The sequence below is a fragment of the Dermacentor andersoni genome, chromosome 7, assembly GCF_023375885.2.
Source record: "Dermacentor andersoni chromosome 7, qqDerAnde1_hic_scaffold, whole genome shotgun sequence".
Classification (NCBI taxonomy): Eukaryota; Metazoa; Arthropoda; class Arachnida; order Ixodida; family Ixodidae; genus Dermacentor; species Dermacentor andersoni.
The window spans coordinates 169,915,516-169,938,067 of NC_092820.1; the positions used below are offsets into that span (position 1 = coordinate 169,915,516).

The following is a 22,552-nucleotide window of genomic DNA, read 5'->3' on the forward strand; positions in this document are numbered from 1 at the left end:
AGTTTGAGAACCTTCGATCCTCTTTGATTCTAGCGCACCGGAAGGTCGTTATGGACGCAAGCTGAACACGGATTCTTGCAAGTTCTCGCATTTCAGCGGAAAAAAGTAAGATACAACCGAAACAGTGTACCAGAAGTGAGAAAAAAAAAGATTGCTGGCCCTCCCGTAATCGAGAGTAGATGCAAGCGTGACATGGCAACCGGCACAACAGATTAGTTTGTGATGATACTAGCCAAACTCTTAAAATGGGTGTAGTGCATGTTCGCAACGGCACACTCCACCACACCCCACCGCACAACACTATACTGTGCATAGGTACATATGGACGCTGCCCAGCTAGAAGTAGAAAACCGGCTGATGGCAACACGACAGGTAGCAAAAGACGCCAGGGAGACAGAGCGCACTGCCCAGCTAGAAAAACAAAAAATCGCCTGAAGGAGGCCCCGCACAATTTGGCACCATCTCTCGAGGCGACGCAAAACCCGCACCGCGGAACTCACGCACCACTGGCGTTCAAAAGAGCACAGGTAACCCTGTCTCATCGCCAAAAGATGACAGTGGAGTGTATAGTACCCTGTATCTTGCTTTTGAACGGCGCAATTGGAAATCACAAATAAACATTTAGCGTACTAGAAGTTACAGTTGAGATATATTGTGTAAAAACATTAGGGAGAACTCGGAAGCAATATTTCTTGTAACTTGCTTGGGTAGTAAGTAACTAGCATATGTGATGCGGTCTTGCACAAAGGATTGGGCGCCAGAGACGACATTTTCTTAAGTTTTTGACTGTTGCTCGGATGACCTCGCTGTGTTCTCACAATTTGTCCGAACGTTCTCGTTTGAGTGCCCGAATAGCAGCTCTCGCTTTTGGCTCAAGGTCACTGGAAGGTCGCCGACAACGGGGCTTTAGAGCAATTTATGCTTAAAAGGTCCCTCCATTGCTGACGCGTTGAAATTCCCGCTTCTTATCTTGACATCGATGAAATCTCAAGAGATATATTAGTTCCCAGTATTTCGCAAGTTTAGATGTATGCATTGTGAACGGTCGTATCGTCCTGTTAAGCTAGGTACACTTAGTACGAAGGGTACCACAGGCTAACGGCATCAGTAACCTTATAGCGTGTCTTGTCTGAGAAAGGCAGAGTGTAGTCACGCATGTCATGGATCCATGGCGGTCGGTTCTGAAGAATTGCCGCAGGTTGAGAAAGCACTCAAGCTAAGACGGCATATTATGTACCCATGTTAAAAGTACCCAAATTACAAGGTTTTTAGGCACCCACATAAATAAGTACCCGGGTTATAACACTATGATAGTATAGCATATGCTTGAGAGGCTCATATACATGATTTACAGCGTCTGTTCATCCATAGAGTCTTCGGTGTATTTCGCGGGCAAGTTTCAAAGCATGCGTACGAGCACGCGAATGAAGGAGTGGTGGGTGTAAACAATGCTTTTATAAAGCTGCGCATGCGCAGATGTTGGCGAACCTCCCAAAGTGCACTTGCTGAGCGCTTGCATTGGTCTTCTAGCGTTTACTTAATTTTCTGGGCTCTCTCCCTCTCTCTGGGCTCTTACAAAGACAAAGGTGGCCAGTAGAGGTGTAGATTGCTGTAAAAATTTCACATTATTGATACAAGCTGATGACAATGTTCGGTGGAGTAGGAGAGACACAATCTTCGGAGTCTCTAGAGCGTAGGCCACTTAGTACCATCAAGCATGGCGATATTACTGCATAAAGATAACGTTTATAGCTTTGAGCTTCATTAATGTGTGTAAAATGTTTTAGTAAGCTTACTAGCGTGTCTACCTTTGTCGATGCCATTTTCATTGCACTTGCCTGGATTTTTCCTACGATATATTAGTATTCACCTACACAATGCCGTTACCAGGAAGAGAAGTGATAAACCATTGATTTATGCATTTCTTAAAACATATAATTGTGGATGCTGATGTGGAATTTTCGCATAGCGTCAATATAATCGGTACTTCGCTCGATCAACGATCCGCAGCGGTCGATGGGATGAGGTCATGGTATAAAAAAAACAAAAAAACGGAAACCTGCTTGTTGAATCCACAGCGGCCGACCGAACTAGACGCCCTTTTGCAAGAGCTGTGAGAAGCGCTTATAGCTTTTGCGAACAAGTAGCATGGGAAATCATTTGTTTTCAGACATGAAGGTGTGGTGCTTGCGTTAATACTCAATGAACAGCCGATATCGGCTCCTGATGCATTTAGGCTGCTTCTGCTTCGTATCTTCCATAAGAAATGCACGCTAGCGATATTGATGTGTACGATTTGCTCATTATATTGTTTTTATCTGTGGCTCACAACGGCGATCGGGTGACATCGTTTATTGACACAAATGAATCGTTAACTTTTGATGGAGCTTGAACCTATTCGTTAGGTTAGGCCACGAAGTTTTGTTAACTGGAACAGGCGTGATAGCCTTTTTGCGTTCAAACTAGTGGTTCGTGGCAGTTGTGTGACGTGCCTTCTCCGCTGGCAACGTTTCTTATAGCTATGTGGGACGCGTGCCCAGGTTGAATATCACCTTTAACTATCCTCATGTGATACCTATTCTATTCGCTGATAATTCATCGACCACACTCGCTTGGGACAAGGTCATTGTGCCACCTGTAGGTGCTCACGCGTTTCTTGAGCCAAACTTACGAGGGGTGATAAAAAAGTAACCGAAACTCAGCTATAAGCAAAAGTCTAACGCTGTTCTCTTTATACTCGTTGGCCAGCTCATCTATCCAGCCAAACCTGGCCGCAGTATCAAGACTACTGGTTCCACCGTTGTTCCGCATGAGCCAGCTAAACAGCGTTCTTGTACAATTTCAAGCTCAGGTACTAGAGCACGATAAAGTTATTGTGCAAAAAAAGAATTCCTGCCACAGAACTTCATAGTTAAGTGATGAATGTGAATGGCAGTGAATTCCCTTCGTATGATACAGTGTCTTGTTGGTTCAACGAGTTTAGATGCGGCCGTGTGAATGTGCAGGGCAACCAAGGGTCAGAACTACGTGTTACGTCGACGAGTTTATATCATTCAGCCGTATCTGAGAACGTTATCATGAACAATCGCGAAATTGTGCTCGAAATTTCGACGGAATCGAACATTTCATGTGACAGAGCGTTCAGAATGGTTCAATACGTTTTGAATGTGTGAAAGATCTCGGAGTGATGGTTGCTGCAAGACCTCCCTCCCTACGCAAGATCTACAAGAACGATAGCGTTTATCAAGGGAGCTTTTGAATCTTTATGAAAGCAACCTAGATTTTCTTGCCAACCTTCTGACTGAGTATGACATGTGATTTTACTTGCGAGTCCCTCAAACAAAGAAAGAATCTATGCTATAGAGGTATTCAGAGTCTCCCCTTTCCAAAACTTCAGGCTCGATGTTCGGTGATGAAAACGATGGCGACCATCTATTGGGATGCAAAGGGGTCCTGCTGCTGGAATAGCTCGAAAATTGCATGAAAGCAACGGGAGAATATTATGGCAACTTCTTCCAAAAACTGTCTGCTGCCATCGTGAAAAACCACAAGGGTCGGTGAAAAGAGGCGCTCTCCTTTTGGACGACAATGCCTCCGGTTCTCAAATATCAAATGTTGTCCAGGCTCCCATTAAAATGTACAGCTTCGGAGGGCTTGACCACCCACCCTATATAGAGTTTCATGCTGTCACTATAGCGGTTTTTTCTACCCACCACGCCCCGTCACGGTGGCTGTATTTCCATAGGGCTCAAATGGAAAACGCCTGTGTTCCTTGCATTTGGTGCACGTTAAATTACCCCAGGAGGTCAAGCTTAGTCCGGAGTCCCCCACTACGTCGTGCAGCGTAATGATATCGTTGTTCGGGCACGTCAGGCCTCGTAATTAAAAAAAAAAATATTTTGACTATGAAGAACCCCGTCAAGGTAATAAGATTCGGTAACTAGAACGCATTACAAGACGCCAAAACGCAGTATATTGACGAGCAAAATGAGTTTGTTTTTAAGGCGTACAGCCTTCCGGGTATATGTGAGGAGTGTATAAGTGGGAGGAAGGGATATATTAAAAACAGCCTTTATTTTTAAAAAACCGCGTAGTTTTTTTGACATGCTGGTTACAAAATTTTATTCTTGACCTTCGTATCTGGCAGTCTTCTGTGAGGCCCGTTGTGTTCGTGAGTACATGCTTTGACATGTAATCAGCTTGGAACCATCTTGCCTAGCTAACTAGGCCAAGGCGATCTCTCCGTTATGTTAAAAAGCGTTGCCTTCTCGCCCATCGCGTGCTTAGATTCCCTTCCCGAATTTCACATTTTTGACATTTAATAAACAAGGAGCGTTGAATGAAGACACAATTGTACCTGTTAAGCACCTTCATTTATAGAGTGCGCACTGCTCTACAGCAGCTAGCAAGCTTCTGTCTTCTTTTCTTTTTGACATGCATGGTTCACCGCTATTTGAGCCGTTTCTTTGAGGTGCCGTGAAACAATTATGCGGTTAGAAAAGATAGTAAACACAAAGTATTTTATGTGTACGTGCCATCATAAAATTGCTCTTCGTTCGAAGATGAAAGCCTCCTGCCATAATTGCTTTTTTTAACCTTTTTTTTTCGTTAACGATTTTCCTCCACCACAAATTGATTCGAGGTGTTTCCTACATGGGCTTATTCATCACAGATGCTCCCTTTCCTTTTTTGTGCTAACGCACCCTCGCTGTTGAGAGTACCACTCTCTTTCAACCAAACTGAATGCAGAAACAACGTGTAAGCAAGAAGCGGCGGCGCAGGCACGAGATCCAATTATTACTCTTATGCGACTCGCACCGTAAGCAGTGCGTATAGCACGTTGTGCTTCTTCGCCGGCTTGTTTGTTTCAACGAAGCGACGAACTAAGAAGCGAAAGCGAAAGAAACACGTGCTACAACAAAATGTGCCGACATCAGCGATTCAAGCAGCAGCGCTCATAAAGCTTCGAAGGAGCTCTCGCGTAGCCCTCCTAACGCCATGCACTTTCTCCCTCTCCGCCCTCCTCTTTTTGTTACTTCGTCTCCAGGGCTTTGAAGTACTATACACGGGCCTTCGTCAGGTGCCGCTCGTGCGTGTTCTGTGCAGCACTGTTCAAACTTAGCAAAAGTGAAGTTATTGCCTGAAGCCAAGTTTAAGTACCTAAGTGCGAAAATTATGAATGTTGAATTCATTTACTAAGCACGTTTATCTATTATGTAATTGGTGTATCTGTACTGTATCTGTGGTGTTTCTGACACTTAACATGAGTCAGGTTATATTGTCATTTTATAATGTACTTTTCTAACTCTTGTGATATCTAATACTATGCGAAGCTTGTCATATTATGTAATGCATGTCAACCATGTGAAGAAGAGTAGCCGGCACGATATATCGGTGCCAACATCTCCTTATTTATTTATGTCAATATAAAGAAAGGCCTCGACCGCCGCAAGCCAAATACTAAATATTTAGTTACTACACTAATCAGGTTTTTGCAGAAGTACCATTTTATAGTTTCTTTTTCGCACAAACGTATTCCCCGTGGACAGTAACACAGGTGAACTAGTCATAATTTTTTTCTTGCGGAGTGGTGTCGCGGCTTTGTGAGGTTAGGCCAGGCAATCCGTTCTTCAGGAATGCGCAAGGCCTGTCCAAAAGCGAGTGCTTTCTCACCGTCCATGGAGCCAGATGCAGTGGCCGATGTGTGGCTTCTGCGTTAATGCACGGAAATACCGAGACGTGCAGAATACAGGCGTCTTCCCTTTTGGCTTTAGTTCTTTCGTGCGCAGTCGGGCGCCGTTGGCCCACGCGTAAAAATACACGCTGACGCAGCTGTCCTTCGGCGGAAGTAACAATCGCTAATGACATCGGAACAAATGGCGGAAGAAAAAAAGGGCGCCTCAGGCCATTCGCCCGTGGGGAAAACAAAATGACTCAAGCAGTTCAATTAGACACAACGTCTCAAGCCCGAGAAAAAAGAAGCGAAAGAAAGACGTTTTCTTGTTCTTTTTATCTCCTTATAGTTTGTCGTCTGCCTGTTTTTTCGCTTCGCTCCGTCTCTCTGCGTTTGGCCTGACTGTGCGAGATCCATTTCATAAGAGCAACGCTTGTTTTGCGGAAGTTTTCTGTTATGCTCAAAAGTGTTTTGCTTGTCCTTCTGTTGTGCGTGCGAGTTGACAAGCGTATCACACATGTAACGAAGCATCATCGTCAGCCTATACCTATGTCCACTGCAGGACAAAAGCCTCTTTCAGAGATCTACAATCACCTCTGTCATGTGCTAGCTTATTCCAACTTGCACTTGCAAATTAATCAATTCTTTTTTAATATTCTTTCTTCTGCTCATTCTTCAAGAGTTTTAAATGAAACCTGCCTTTTACCTGAAATAGCACCTATTGTGTATTTCCCGGCGCATTATAACGTCTTTCGTAGGGATTGACATTATTCCTCCTGCAAGCAGTAAGATGGTGGCGTCCTTATCACTGTTGATAGCGCGATAGAATCTACGTGTCCATCGCTTGGATCTAGAGTACGATCATGAGGCTGTTTGGATAGACATGCGCTGTTCAGGTGGTGAACGGTTGTTGCTTGGTGCATTCTATGTAACGCGTGATATAACTGCAGTATTCGGTATTATTCTGGCATCACTTGAAACCGTTAAAATTTCGCATTAGAACCACAAAGTGTTAACTATTTGTGACATTAATGTACCCAAATTTAATTTGTTAATAATAGTGTCTGCGAGAATTCTTTGTATATTTCTCCAAAATGGCAATCTTTACTTAACTTTATCTCTTCTAATTCCATGCAGCAGCTAAACGTAATTGAAGAATGCTATGCCAGCATGAAATTAGGAAATTTGAAGGCGTAAGTTCAGATGAGCTAGCGCAAGACATTGTTAATTGGAGATCGCCGCGAGAGGCCCTCGTCCTTCAAGGGATATAAAGATAAGATGATAATGATCGCGAGCACTACGTTTGCGCTTGCGTTCCCGTATTTAATTTGTACGCACATTGCTGGAACTGCAGTGGTCAGGACACTCTGTCGATCCTCCCTCACTTCAGCACAAAATAAAAACTAATATAACTTACAAATAAAAAAAATCCGCCTTCATTCCACCCCGTGAAAGCGGATGTGCAGCGAAGCTGGTGTGGACGTTAGACAAGTGCCACCGCCACAAGTGACGTACCTCATGCCCGCACGCACGTGTACGGAAGTGAAGCATGCATCCTCATTCTTCTAGACCCTACGCTAAGCGTAAGTGCTTTATTGAAGTAAGTGATTGTTTAAACGTAAATTGCGTCAGAAAATGCGTGAGGTACGACTTACACACAAGCTGCAGACATGATAGTTTCGGATTGTTATTCGAATATACGAGAAAACATAAACCTCTTGTTTAGAAAAAGTTTATTTCGACAAGAGACGATACGAACACTGAGTCACAATCACGGCACAATTCCACCGGTACGATAACATGTAAGAAACGAAACACAGCACGTTTTCAATGTAAGTAATGTCCGAGTCCTCACGCACCAACATATAAACACGTATACCTACAGAAAAGCACAGTTACACATAAACTAAATGTCATATGTACAAAATGATTTTCAATATATACAGTGTACACAATGGTTATGTACAATGATGATGTCATAGAACACTTTACACAATTTTGAAGTGATGTGCACGAGATGTGTATATACAATATGATCATGTATACTAGAGGACACACACACAGAAATCACGGGCACCTGCATTCTATGTGCATTAAATTAATACTTCTGATGGTCTGGCTACAAGAACCAGGCTGGACGAAAATTGAGCCATACGCGTCCATCAACCACCGACAGGAAACGACATGACCACTGTCGAAGGAACTCTTCTTCTCCAAGGAAGAACAACTCCTCCGACAGAAACGATAGTAGCTCAGAGTAGAGCCTCCCCATAAGTGGAAACAGAGCGCGGTGACGACGTCCCATGTCAACTGCCTCGCACCGGTTACGCCATAGACAGAAGGCCCCCGCAGCAATTAAAAGTCGCGCGAAGCGGCCACGTGAGCAGCGACCAGATGTAATAAAGCGGTTAATTCCAAGGCCACGAAATCCAGTATGCACGGCCCTCCAGAATATCCTGGCAACGACGCATTGCAGCAGTACATGTTTATTAGATTCTTGAAGGGGGCAATTGGGACACTGCGAAGATGGGACAACGCCCCATCGCTCAAGCCTGTCCCGAGTTGGAAGCACTTGCCACCCTAGACGCCACATGAAGTCGCGTAGGTGGCCAGGCAAAAATGACGCCGTTATCGCATCCCACGACACATTATTGGAACGTGCGAGGCGCGCTGGGGGAACTAGAGGAAGCAGCAAGGCTGACATAGTATCTACTACACGGTTTTGGAGAACATCTACATCAGGACATACCTGTTGTATGTGGCGATAAAATGCCACGGCCGTACAGTAAAATGTAGGTGCGTTTAACACTTGTGGTCCGTGATTTAAGTGTACGCCCGGTAACATGTAGCGAATTTTCGTGCCAAGGAAATAGCAAGCGAGTTCACGCGCTGGACACTGATCATGCTGTAATAGACGGAGCAGAAATCGCAGAGCAAGCAGCCGGCAGCGGACAGACACGGATGGGAAGGCGAACCCACCGCGAGAGCGTGGTTGGCTAAGCGCCGCGCGACAGACCAGTTCTGTACGGCCCGACCAGAAGAAGGCACCAAGAAGGGACTGCAAGGACCTAGTAACCCGCAATGGTGGCTGTACGACGTGACAAACGTACCACACTCGGCCGCAAAATACAGACTGCGCTAAGTACCTTCTTTCTGATAGGGGTAAATCATACCCTTGAACATCTTCAATATTTCGCCTTACATCTTCAAGAATTGAGAGCCACACAGAGTCTGATATGCCATTAGAGGTGTAGTCAAGGCCTAAAATGCGAAGAGAATTGCTCTTTTGAAGACGGAAAAGGGGACTTAGGCGTGTCTGTGGCGAACCAATGAACAAATAACGACATTTTGAAAAATTTAGCGCAGCACCTGAAATATTTCCGTACTCAGTGAAAATTCGAAGGCTATGGGTTAAGCTATCTTCATTCCTGAGATACAATGTGATGTCATCGGCGAAGGCTGTCACCTTCACAACACCGCTACCAGGCAGTGGGAGACCGCATACGTAAGGGTCTCTCACTATTGAGCGCAGAAATGGTTCAAGGCTGAGCACAAAGAGTACTGGGGATAGAGGGCACCCTTGGCGAACGCCACGAGTAACGGGAAACGGTGCACTTTCTCGACCATCAAGGAACAATGTACTTCGGATATTAGAATAGGTATTCCTAATAAGTTCAACAAAATTTGAAGAGAAGCCGAACGAGGTCAGTACATAAAAAATGTAGTTATGTTCAAGGCGATCGAATGCCTTTTCTTGATCTAGTGAAACTAAGAGACCACGTGCCGACCTGGTCAGCGTGTATGTCATTATGTCACGCGTAACGAACGAAAGACTGTGTATCTCTCTGCCAGGGACTGAGCATGCCTGATGGTGTCCTATTAGGGAAGGCATCAGGCTTCTCAAGCGCCGGGTGAGAACAGCTGTGAAGGTTTTGTAGTCAACGTTGAGAAGCGTGATTGGCCTCCATTCCTCTGGGTGAACTGATGACGGATCGTGTTTAGGTATTAGCACAATGCGACCGTCCCGAAAACTAAGCGGGAAATCAAGGTTCTCAAAGCATTGGCTGATGACAGATACGAAAGTGGCACCAATATCTTCCCAGAACGTGAGATAAAACTCAACGGGTAACCCGTCCGGCCCTGGGGCCGAGCCACGCTTCATGGAAGATAATGCTGCCTTCACTTCCTCGGCTGATGGTCGTGCACAAAGACGGTCAGCTACCTCAGGTGGAACCTGAGGCAGACCACTAAGCAATGTATGAAATCCTCGAGAGCCCGAATCTATTTGCATGGTCGTACGCGCCATGTTTTCAAAGTGCGTTACGAAGAGCGAATAATCACGCGTGGGAGGTGGTGTAACAGGAAGTGCTCTTGGGGCCGCAGAACCAAATGCATTCGGCTGTCTAAAAAGCGAGTTTCTTGAAAAACGCAGAACTTCGGGGTGTGCACTCGGATTACGTCTGCATCGCCAAGCAGCAGCTGACAAAGACGACACCGCGATGAGGCGTTGGAAACGCCTCCGTAGCTCACGCTGCCAGGACAGCATCAACGGAGTCAGTTGATTGACCCGAAGGGCGATGCGGAGCTTCGTGGCAGTATCCGCCAGTTCTTCTGACATACGTCGTCTGAGTGCACGTCCTTCAACTGAACAGTGCAGACGCCACTGCACCTTGAGCGTATCCCATGACTCTCGGGCAGATCTAGAAACAGAGGCGCCCAAGACTCTTGACAACCAAAAGCGCGAGCGCGCGTCATGTAGAACGCGGATGTCCAGACGCCAGGGTTTTACTGATGAGGAAGCAGGGAAACGAATTTCAAGTATTACTGGTTTGTGGTCGGAAATATAAACAGGGGATAAAGGAAACGTTATCACATCAGACCGGGTGACATACTGAGCTAAACTGCTTGGCACATAGGCACGGTCTAACCTGCTTGACGACACACCACGTCGCCAGGTCCAGGCAAATAAAGAACCATGAAAAAGTTGATACGTATCCAGCAACGAAAAATGCTGGACGAGGCGACGCAACTCCCGTGCGTTCCAATCAGGGTGACCCCAGCCCGGGCCTTGCACATCTGCTCGCGTGTCTAAGACGCAGTTAAAATCCCCAACGAGCACCACGTGACGACCGTCAAGGAAATACACGTCCAGGTCACGGAAAAAATCATTGGACTTAATGGCCTGCGCGGGTCCATATATGCACAAAATCCGTAACCTAAATGAAGATAGTACACAATCAAATGCCAATATTCGCCCAGTCCCATCATAAAAGACATGATGATCTCGCAAGAGAGCTCTGTTGAAAATAATAATACCAACTCCGCTAGATCGTGATGTCGCGAAAGAGAAGAAACAGTCTAGGTTAAAAGTGCGTTTGAAATTAAGGGCATGTCCAATGGTGAAAAAATTTGTTTCTTGTAAACACAGTATGTCACAATTTTTTGCGCGGGCCACGCTGATAATTTCGGCTTGTTTTACAGGGCTTCGGAACCCTTGTGCATTTAATGAAATAATCTTCAGGGTGTCAGCCATAATTAATTAAATGTATCACCAAACTGACCTGGTCGTGTTGTTCCAGTCGGCGCCCTGGGAACAAGTCCAGGGGTTAAGCAGTGCACGCGTCACTTCTTCGACCCTCTCGAAGAAGGCCGAGGTTTTTTGGGCCGCTGTAACTCGGCACGGCGATCGGGGCCGCCGTCCGAGCCAGAGGCTGACGCATGAGCGCGCTTTACGTCTCGTGGGGCCGCCATTTCTATGTCGAGTTCATCCAGGCTTGGCGAGAGTCCAACGCTGCTATCAACTCCGAGGCTGAAGCTGTTTTCTGATGATGACGACGTCGGTAGCGGTAGGGCAGCGGGATTGAGTTCATCGTCGCCGACAACTTCGGCAGCTGGGGGCTCGTTCAGATGTAATGGTTGCGCCGTTGTAGGAGATGTAATTGAGGCGGATGAAGCTACAGCAGATTTCGTGGGTATATCGACTGTAGTGATTGCAGGGTCAGGTGTTTTATCTCCATTTAAAACGTTGCTGCGATCAGGAGGACTGATGGTAGCAGCCGAAGGGGAGGCGCTTTCGGCCACAGCACCCGTGTCCTTCGCTGCTTGGAAGGCCAGCGAACATGGCGTGTTGCGATCCGCCACGTCATGACCTTCTTTCTCAGTAGAGGAGGCCGGCGAAGATGGCGCGTTGTGACTTCCCGAGCTGCATGCCTCTTCTTTTTCATTTCTTGACGCTGCTTCTTGCAGTGTCAGTGCGATTTCTTTGGTTACGGCGTCACGCGCAGTCGCAACCGCAGTTGACGCCGGCGGTAAGGGTGGAAAGGCTCCAGCAGCAGCATCTGAGTATGAACGCCGCACAGGGCACGCGACCGTAGGGTGACTATCCCCGCAACGCCGACAAGGACGGTCACACCCGTCGCTTTCGTGGCCATGGACGCCACAACGGCCACAGAACGCGGCGGTGCACTGTGCACGGTAGTGGTCGCTGGAACCGCACCGACGACACACTCGTTGCAAGCCGCGGTAGTCGAACGTCACACGATGACCAGAGACTCGCAGATAATTTGGGACCGGGGTTGTGGTACTCATTTCCATACGCACGAAGCGTGTGCCCGTGAGCACGCCACGTCGTCCGCTCATAAGACCAGCGTTGACAGACAGAACCTTGCCGTATGGTGATAGTGCCTGGACGAGGACTTCGTTCGGGACGAAGGACGGCAAAAAGAGGCAGGTTACGTTGGTTACCTGCGGGCCGACGGGGACGACGGGACAACGCTCGCCACCGATGACGAGGCAGCCAGCATCGACGATTAGAGACATGGAAGCCATGCTCTTGACGGTGACTTGGAAGTTGAGGCCTCCCATGTGCTGAACGCAGTAGACCTCAGAGAGGCCAACTATTGAGGCCGTCGCGTCGACGACGGTCTCGGGACCATTCCCCGTAGGGACAACAACATCGAAGACGTGGGCCTTCGAGGGAGTCCATGACGCTGTAGGCGCCATGGCGTGAGAGGTGGACGTCCCCGACGTGGAACACGCAGGGGCGTCGGTAGAAGCGCTTGTTCCGTTATACTATAGCATCCACATGCCTCAAAAAACTGATTCAACGCTACTTATACAGAAACTCTGAGATCTGCCTGGGTGACCGCAGTCGCTAGGTGGCGGTGAGTTTAGCGCTGCGTGCATGCTCATTTCTATCGCCCCTCTGGCTAGCGCGAGTGCGTTATTGAACTAATTGTATTTCTGAAACTAAAATACGTCAGAAAATCCTTAATGTGTGACTTACACACAACCTGCAGACATGATAGCATCGGACTGTAATTTGAATATACGAGAAAACATATTACCGCGACAACTTGGTCACATTCAAGTTGCGCGCCCTTCTATTGGACCCTGTGCACGCCGTACCGTGTTGTTGTTCAGCAACAGGCAGCGTGGCACGGGCAGCCGGTTGGACCCGGCTCGCATGTGCCACGCGCACGAGGTGTCACGCGAGAAGGAAGAGGAAGATGGTTCGAGCCCAGTTGGAGAACGCGACTGCCGCGGATTTCTTCACGACCGCAGTGACTTTTACTTGTGGGCACAAGTTCGCCTTTATTAAATATTGTTGCTTTATTAACATCGTTACAATATTTCTGTTACGCGTAAACTCAAACCCTTTTCCCAGCTGCCGGATTTTGGGTGAGCACGCTACGAAAATTTCCGACCAACTAGAAGCTAGCAGCGTCGCTGTAATAAACTTACAAATTCTGAGACTCGTCCGCAAGATAACCTTGGGCCTTTGTAACATTCGCGGCTAGAACAAAAGCACTTGGCGAAAAGAATTTACTTTCTTGTAAGTTTTTCTTTTTTAATTCCCCAGCTTTGCTCGAGGCTTTAGTCGAGTTAGATTTGTGCAAATATCTATTTGATTCATTTTAACCGGTACTCCGCTATTCGCAATGTAATCACTTCTTGTTTTGCAATTTGCGCTTTGAGATATTTCCTGTTATTACGACTTCTTGTAAATGCAAAATGCCAATTTAAAACTCATTACTAGTGCTTTTAATTTGTCTCGAAACGTGAATAAAAACAGATTTTCTTAACAATTTTCGTTACCGCGCAGGCGCGTGTTTGTAGACGTTGAATGCTGGTGTTTTAAGTGCCAAAACGATGACCTGATAATGAGGCACACCATACTGATTGACTCGGGAATAATTTTGACCGCTGGAGGATCTTTAACGTGATTCTAATGCACGGCACACGGACGTTTCGGCATTGCGCCCTCATCGATATGCGGCCGCCGCGGCCGGGATTTGATCCCGCGACCTCGTGCTTAGCAGCGCGACACCATAGCCGCTAAACACCGCGGCGGGCTGCATGCAGGCATAGTGGCGAATGTATGACGAAAGCCAGATTAACGGAAACGCGCAAGACGCGTATATTCTTTTTCCTTCGACTGAAGTCGTCTCTATTAGCACAACAAACAGCAAAAGAAAGAAAGAAAGATGGAAAGAGAGAAGGAGAGAAAGAAAGGAAGAAAGGCAATAGTGCATAAGTGCTTTCGTAAAGGTTATTCTTACGGCCTTGTTTTCTCTAACGGCCGTTGAATGCTTCGTTTTGACTTTGAAAAAGGCTTGTTAAAAGCAAAAAAATCGAACAATTCTCAGTTTAGCTTTATTTTTATAGTGATAGCATCCTTCTTTGACAAAGCATATTTGACGGAAGCGCCATCTTGTTTTCCGGAACATCGCACGAGTCACCAGGAAGCCCGCTTCAGGCGCCGGGTGGCGATGACATGTTTTGAGCATCCAAGTGGGCAAGAAAAAAATAAATCATAAAGGAAATCAAAAGCGAGAAACCTACACGCCCAGACAAAACTTTCTGGGCGTGAAGTGAGTCACCGTTAGTGGCTTTCCCGATATTTCCTTGTTCAGTCTCTTCACAACTTGTAGATCATGAACGACTCCTTTCGAAGTTTGACAGCTCGAGTGCCCTTGCGCGATTTGTGAGTGTGCATCCGGTTCAACTCAAATTTTCATTCGTCAGACGAGCTCGACAGCCATTGCTGAAGTAATCCTATTCTCCAGAGAATAGGAAGGAAACAGCCGTGCGTGTGTAAGCTTCTTTTCTTCTTCTCACTTCCGACGTGGCACGGGAAGTTGCACGCTTTCTTCGGAACTGTGAATCCGGATGGTGAGCGCCAAATTCCTTGCTCGGTCAAAGTGGCGCATCCGGATCGAGAACTGCGGCCAATCTTCTGAAGAGCGGAAACGCTGTTTTTCTGGTAGGAAAAGCCTGAGACGCGCCGCTTCTTCCCTTTTCTTGTTGCGTGAAACTTGTATTTTGATATCTACAAAATAAAAATACCAATAAAAAACGAAGTTTGTTAAGTGCATACTTTAGAACTAGAGTACAAGTCCGCATGAACACATATTGCAGCCATTAGTTATGCCTGCTTCAATGTTCGTTGGCTGCCTCAATCGCTTCGGTTGGCTGAGTGTGTGCTATATAGCAGAGATGCTTTCAACAGGTCGGGTTGCTGGAAGGGTCCGAGATAGACGCTTTTCCAAGTTTCCAAGAGCGCTTCCTAACCTTTCTTACTTTCCCAGCTCATGGCGTCACATTTTATGGCTAAAATCAAGACAAAGTGCGTGTTGCAGGTGCTGGGGCACGTGTTGTGTGCGTGGTTGCATTACCAGGGCCTCATCTTCATTTTCCATGTCATATGACAAGCAAACTGTGCTCGTATGTGCAAATTTCAAAAATGGTTGTGCCGCCATTATCTTGACAAAGTGCCTCGCAGCAAAGCTAGCTTTGCAATAGGTATTGTCTGAATTCACACTGCTGTTATGGCTCCTCTGAGTAGCAAAAACAGGTCTCGAAAGCTAGGCTTCAGCGGACTGCACGCGGCGGAAGTGATTGAAGAAGCCGGAAACATTCATGGCCGCCATGTTTTAGGCATCATCGATTGTGGAAAGGATCTGATGTGACCACCAGGAGCCCTGCATCTTCTGTGTTTGCCTTCCTTCTTGACACAGTTTTGTCGGGTATATTCGTGTCTATATTCGTAACATTATCTTACTGAGCTATGTCTTATGCTCGGTTGAGGTAGTCGGGAGTTCAAATCCGCCCCCTATTTCATTTTTTTCAAACGATGGTGCATCTGCGTACATCATCCAGTGCACTACATCTGCAGGCTTAGAGTGGCGCCTGACACCGGCGAAAGATGCAGAGAGCGAGTGGGGCTATACTAATCAAGGTACAACCAAATTAGGAAGGCCCACTAAGCTTGAACAAACACACTCCCTCACCAGAACAGGAATTGGCCTCCCTGGTGCAGTATTCGGCCACAACCTCCCCAATGAAATGATCTCCTCAAAGCAATGGCCCTCAGTCCCCAGTGGCTGCGGAGGATTTGACCAAGGCGGCGGTCAGACTTGCAATGCAGCAGAGGGTGCTAAGAATATCCGGGTCTGGACAGGCCACCAATGGAAACTGACCCTTGCAACGCTTAACACCCGAACCCTCTCGAGTGAGGCAAGCTTAGCAGGACTCTTCGAAGAACTATCAGACATTGTTTGGGATATTATCGGCCTTAGTGAGATTAGAAGACCTGGTGAGGCTTACACATTGCTGAATAACGGCCATGTCCTCTACTATAGAGGTGTCCCGGATAAGAAGCAATTCGGGGTGGGATTCCTCATCCATAAAGACACAGCCGGAACACGCATCAACGAGAGGGTAGCAGTAGTCATAATCAAACCCAATAAAAGGTATAGATTAAAGGTAGTACAAACCTACGCTCCAACGTCCAGTCACGACGATGAGGAAGTAGATCAGTTTTATGAATATGTTGAATTAGCGATGAGAAAAGTGCAAACGCGGAAAACAGTAGTAATGGGGGACTTCAATGCAAAAGTGGGGAAAAAGCAGGTGGATGTACAGGCAATTGGCAACTATGGTGTCGATTATAGGAACACGGGAGGAGAGATGCCGGTAGAATTCGCAGAAAGGAATAATCTGAGAATAATGAATACTTTTTTCAGGAAGAACAGAAACGGGACCTGGAAAAGCCCTAATGGTGAAACAAGAAATGAAATTGATTTCATACTTTCTGCCTATCCCAGCATAGTGCAGGATGTTCAAGTAATAGGTAGGGTAAGATGTAGTGATCATAGGTTAGTGAAGGCCAAGATCCACCTGAATTTAAACAGAGAAAGAGTAAAATTGGTCAAGAAAGAACAGGTCAACTTTGAGGCAGTAAGGGTAAAAGCAGACAAATTTAGGCTGATATTTGCAAACAAATATGCCGCCTTAGAACAGAAAGATTATGATGATGACATAGAGGTAATGAATGAAATCGTAACGAGGCTCACTTCAGAGGCAGCAATTGAAGATGGAGGCAAGGCACCAAGGCAGCCAGATGGCAAGCTTTCCCAAGTAAAAAAAGACCTAAGAAAGAAACGACAAAGAATGAAAGTGTCCAACTCAAGAGATAAGATAGAATTCGCGGAATTGTCAAAACTGATCAACAAGGCGAAAATAAGTGATATTCGAAACTATAACGTGAGAAAGACTGAAGAAGCCGTAAAAAAATGGACGCAGCCTGAAATCAGTGAGGAAGAAACTTAGCATAGGACAAACCAATATGTATGCACTAAAAGATAAGCAGGGTAATATCATCAGCAATCTGGAAGATATAGTAAAAGCAGCGGAAGAATTCTATACTGACCTTTACAATACCCAGACGACTCAGGAGCGCTTTATTCAAAACAATAATGAACAGTATACAGAAACTCCTCCTATATCTAGAGATGAGGTCAAAATGGCATTACAAGGCATGAAACGGGAAAAAGCTGCAGGAGAGGATGGAATAACAGTCGATTTAATCAAAGATAGAGGAGACATAATGCTACGAAAACTGGCGGCTTTCTATACGAAGTGTCTATCGACTGCAAAGGTCCCAGAAAACTGGAAGAATGCAAACATTATACTAATGCACAAAACGGGCGACGTTAAAGAGCTAAAAAATTATAGGCCCATTAGCTTACTCCCAGTATTATATAAAATATTTACCGAAATAATCTGCATCAGAATAAGAACAACACTGGAAGTTAGTAAAGCAAGGGAGCAAGCTTGCATCAGGAAAGGTTACCCTACAACGGATCACATTCATGTCATTAACGAGGTTATTGAGAAATCCGCAGAGTACAATAAACCTCTTTATATGGCTTTCATAGATTACAAAAAAGTCTTTGATTCAGTAGAGATACCAACAGTCATAAAAGCATTGCGTAATCAAGGAGTACAGGCTGCTTACGTAAATACCTTAGAAAATATCTACAGAGATTCCACAGCCACCTTGATTCTACACAAGGAAAGTAGGAAGATACCTATAAAGAAAGGAGTCAGACAAGGAGACACAATCTCTCCAATGCTATTCAATGCGTGCTTAGAAGTATTCAAGCTATTAAACTGGGAAGGCTTAGGAGTAAAGAACGACGGCGAATACCTCAAGAACCTTCGGTTTGCCGATGACATTGTTCTATTCAGCAACAATACAGACGAGTTGCAACAAATGATTCAGGGCTTTAACAGGGAAACTGTAAGAGTGGGACTGAAGATTAATATGCAGGAGACAAAGATAATGATAAATAACCTGGCAAGGGAACAAGAGTTCAAGATCCCAAGTCAGCCTCTAGAGTGTGTGGAGGAGCACGTGTACCTAGGTCAACGAATCACAGGGAACCCTGACCATGAAAAGGAAATTCACAGAAGAAAAAAATGGGCTGGATCGCATACGGCAGACATCGTGAGCTCCAGAATGGGAGCTTACCGTTATCGTTGAAAAGGAAAGTCTACAATCAGTGGAACTTACCGGTGCTGACATAAGGCGCAGAGAATTGGAGGCTGACAAGGAGGCTTGAGAACAAGTTAAGGACCGCGCAAAGAGCTATGGAACGAAGAATGCTAGGCATAACTTTAAGAGACAGAAAGAGCGCAGTTTGGCTCAGAGAGCAAACACGCATAGACGATATCCTAATAGACATTAAGACAAAAAAATGGCGCTGGGCAGGTCATGTAATGCGCAGACTAGATAACCGCTGGACCATTAGGGTAACAGAATGGGTACCAAGAGAAGGGAAGCGCAGTAGATGACGGCAGAAAACTAGATGGAGTGACGAAATCAGGAAATTTGCTGGTGCTATTTGGAGTCGGTTGGCGCAGGACAGGGGTAATTGGAGATCGCAGGGAGAGGCCTTCGTCCGGCAGTGGACATGAATAGGCTGATAAAGAAGAAGAAGAAGAAGAAGAAGATGATGATGATGTTCGTGTTTATGCTTGATTCATTCAGTCGGCACAAATAAAGGCCACCGAAAAAAGAGCTGCAAGACGCGGCACGTTAGGAAGGAGCACACAGACACTCTACCGACTAATTACTACATGTATTTATTATTATACTGTACCTTTTACAGTGAGACAAGGCAATACTAACAAAACTAAGACAGAAGAAAGGTGGATGTGATCATGAACCAAGGGACCCGACAATCAACTTTTGCTAAGTACATGTCGCACTTACGGAGCTTACAATTTTTGGCATTGCGTCATCCTGGTCAGTGCATATTTCCATATTTACTTGTGCTTGGCTATTTTGTGTTGACTTTGTTCTTTTACAATGCTCGAGGTATAACATCAGCGGCCGTGGGATTCCAGAAAATCTGTAATCGTAAAGAACAAATAGAAGCAAAGGAATCCCACAGATAGCATACAAAGATCAAATCATCGTCACGTCATTTTAGTGACCACAGTAGTAGCTATACGTTTATTTGGTCCCACTTGAGCAATTGTTTCTTTGACAAATGAGAGAACCAATAATTTCGAAGCAAATGGACAAGTATTTGGATATTCATCGCATGTCGTTTAATTTGCATTCCTAAAAGAAATCACTCAGAAATTTCCGCTGCATATTTGGTAATGTGATAGCGATCCCTATGGCAAAGTAACACTGGTTTAAATACTGGACTCCAATATTATACTTTGTAAAGGTTTACGCTTGCTTCGGGGCCTCCAAGATGGAGAAGCGTGCCCATTTTGAAAGTCTCGGAGGCTATTGTTTAGCAAAATGATTTAGATCCGACGAGTTTCAGAGCGCGACCTAACGAAGCGGCGGTAGTGTTGTCGTGACGTTGCGGGCGCCTAAAACAATACTGTTTCTTTTTTCTTTCTTCTTTTGACAAACTCTACTGGCGTCAATATCCGTGGCTCTAAGAAACAATAGACGAAGCCAAGTATTAAAAGAAAGTTACTTTGCAAAGAGTGGTGTCAAAGCTCTACCAACGGCGAAGATGTCAATGTAAACTGCTTTTATTGGCGCTGCCCAAATCCACGCCCCAGCGACGGTTCACTCTTGGCAGCGAATACAGATTTCGAAGGCCATGTTCTTGCTGGCTGCTTGTGGCAGGAGCCATTTCTGGAGCCGGAAACACGTCATCGGTGCCATGCTTTGGACATCACCTGTTGCATCACTGACATCACTGACACTCGAGACGCGTCCACGCCGCTGCGGTGTAGTGCTGTTACGGCGTGGACGGCGCATGCGCAGTACGCACCTGGCGGGTTAGACCAACACTTCATAGAAATGTTGGTTAGATGCCCGTAGAGAGCAACAAACGCGCAGGCTCCAAACAAAAAGAAAAGCCTCAGAAAACAAAGTTTTGAGTAATGTTAAAGGGCGCATCGTTCTTGGACTATTTTCTCGTTATGAAAAATTTTTGTGCACGGTTCACTTCACAGATAAAGCGCCTTTGATTTCATCGTAACATATCGGGTACAATGACTATATCTCCTCCGTGCTGATGTTCATGAAATCGTACGTAAACCCACGTTTGTATTTCATTGAGAGTTTTTTTGGGCTGCTAACGTTGCTCTTGTTTGTTTAGCCTGCTGATGAGCCTTTGTTATTGATATAGGGATAACAGCGACAGAAACTGCGTTGCGCATTCTTATGGTGATAAACATTCTTTTTTGACTATAGATAGAATACCGATTCCCTTTATAATAACATTTTGTCCATTCGACTGAGCTGGCCGGGCATTCTTATTTAAAAAGCCGCTTGGTGCAAATGTGCGCGCTACGTTTAAGTACATCGCCATTGAACTCTGCGCATCGATAAATACAAAAAATGACAGTCTGTTATATGTTTTGTTTAATTAGTTTGTTTGCAAATTGTTAAAACACCCTCGGGAGGGTAATGAGTTGTTTACGATCGTCCGCATTGTGGGATCTTGTAAAACAAGCTAGACAATAATGTGGACAAGACAAAGAAAACAAAGGATATCCGACCATGCACTCTTGTGCAAATATTGACGTTCACTAACCCGAAGATAATGGCATGAAATCCTAGTAGTTTGTGATCTCCAGAAACTACATTCATCACAGTGTTTTTTGACGCTTACTTCAAGTATTTATACCTCTTTCGGAAGAGCTTGGCATCGTGTTTCCTCGCTTAAAAAACGACGTTCTCGTGCTCCCCCCTCCGGTGGGCTCCTATCAAAACTTTGCTTTCAGTGCTGTGCCTGGAATATTGAGTTCACTTGGGCAAGCGTCCATTCAAGCTGGCGTCCCTTTCATGGTGATTTTATGTGGCCCGAAATGAAAAATGAACACGATGAGTTTGCGGAATGGAGCAACTGGATACGGTGAATAGTTCTACTGCGACCTAGGAGCTTAGACGTAAAAGGCTGAAAGGCCGAGTAAGCGAGATAGGGGGTGTCGTGTAGCGTCCCGCGAAAACCTGCTATTTTCGTGCCACACATTTATGAACGTGTAGTATATTACTTTGTTTGAAAAAAGAAATAAAAACAGGAATACTTCTGCACTGTTTCAGGGTATAGTCTGGCGCATTCCGGTACTATTCGTACACTTTATTTTGTATCCTACATGCTAATGCGCTCAACTTCTTAGATTGCTCCACTTTTGCTTACAACCCCCTTACTACCTTCCCAACAGTTCACTGCACTTTGTGTGTGTGTGTGTGCGTGCGCGTGTGTGTGTGTGCGTGCCTGCGCGCGTGTGTGTGTGTGTGTGTGTGTGTGTGTGTGTGTGTGTGTGTGTGTGTGTGTGTGTGTGTGTGTGTGTTTGCGCTTGCCTGATATAGTGTGTGCGTTTACATGGCGTGCTTGAGTACATTATTACATGTAGTTACCGAATTAACTGCTCTCAAGTTAAGCTGTTTAACGCTATTTTGGATCCGTAACTTTCTGACTAATCGTCAGCAATCTACCGTTGTGAACAATTTTACAGCCCCCCCCTTCCATCTACGTCACTTCCGGTGTACCGAAGGGCAGTGTATTAGGGCTATTGCTTTTTCTAATCTACATCAACGATCTGGCCAACAACATCTCTTCTTGCGCGCGAATTTTCGTCGACGAATGTATAACATACCAACTAATTAGCAGCTTTGAGGACCATGTTATTCTTCAAGGCGACCTTCAAAGCATTAGCGAATGGTGCAACACCTGGCAAAGGGCAATTAATCTAAAGTAATGACTTTCGCGCACAGACACTTTAAATCAAGATTTTATATAGATACCGTTCCAGTAATGGAAGCGGCACTGTACAAATACCTAGGCGTTAATCTTGCGCCAGATCTTTCCTGGGCCTCTCATATAACAACCATATGTGCCAATGCTTGAAAAACACTAGGATACATTCGTCGCAACCTACGTAAAGCCGGAAGTGAAGGAACTCGTCGTTCTCGCGCACGGATTTGAACCAGCTGAGTTGATGAAGTACTACATCTCTGATTAAGAGAGCTTCATGCTGGGCAAGCTGGTATTGCTTCGCTATGGATATCTTTAAGGCGCCAAAAAACAACACACAGCACACCAGCTCTGT

The 22,552-nt window shown here is 45.6% G+C and overlaps 1 protein-coding gene across 2 annotated transcripts in view; it reads left to right on the plus strand.

The window, feature by feature from the left end:
- LOC129385276 (uncharacterized) overlaps window positions 1–22,552 on the plus strand; it is a 610,699-nt gene that overhangs the window by 464,367 nt on the left and 123,780 nt on the right. The gene's annotated exons all lie outside the window — the stretch shown is intronic.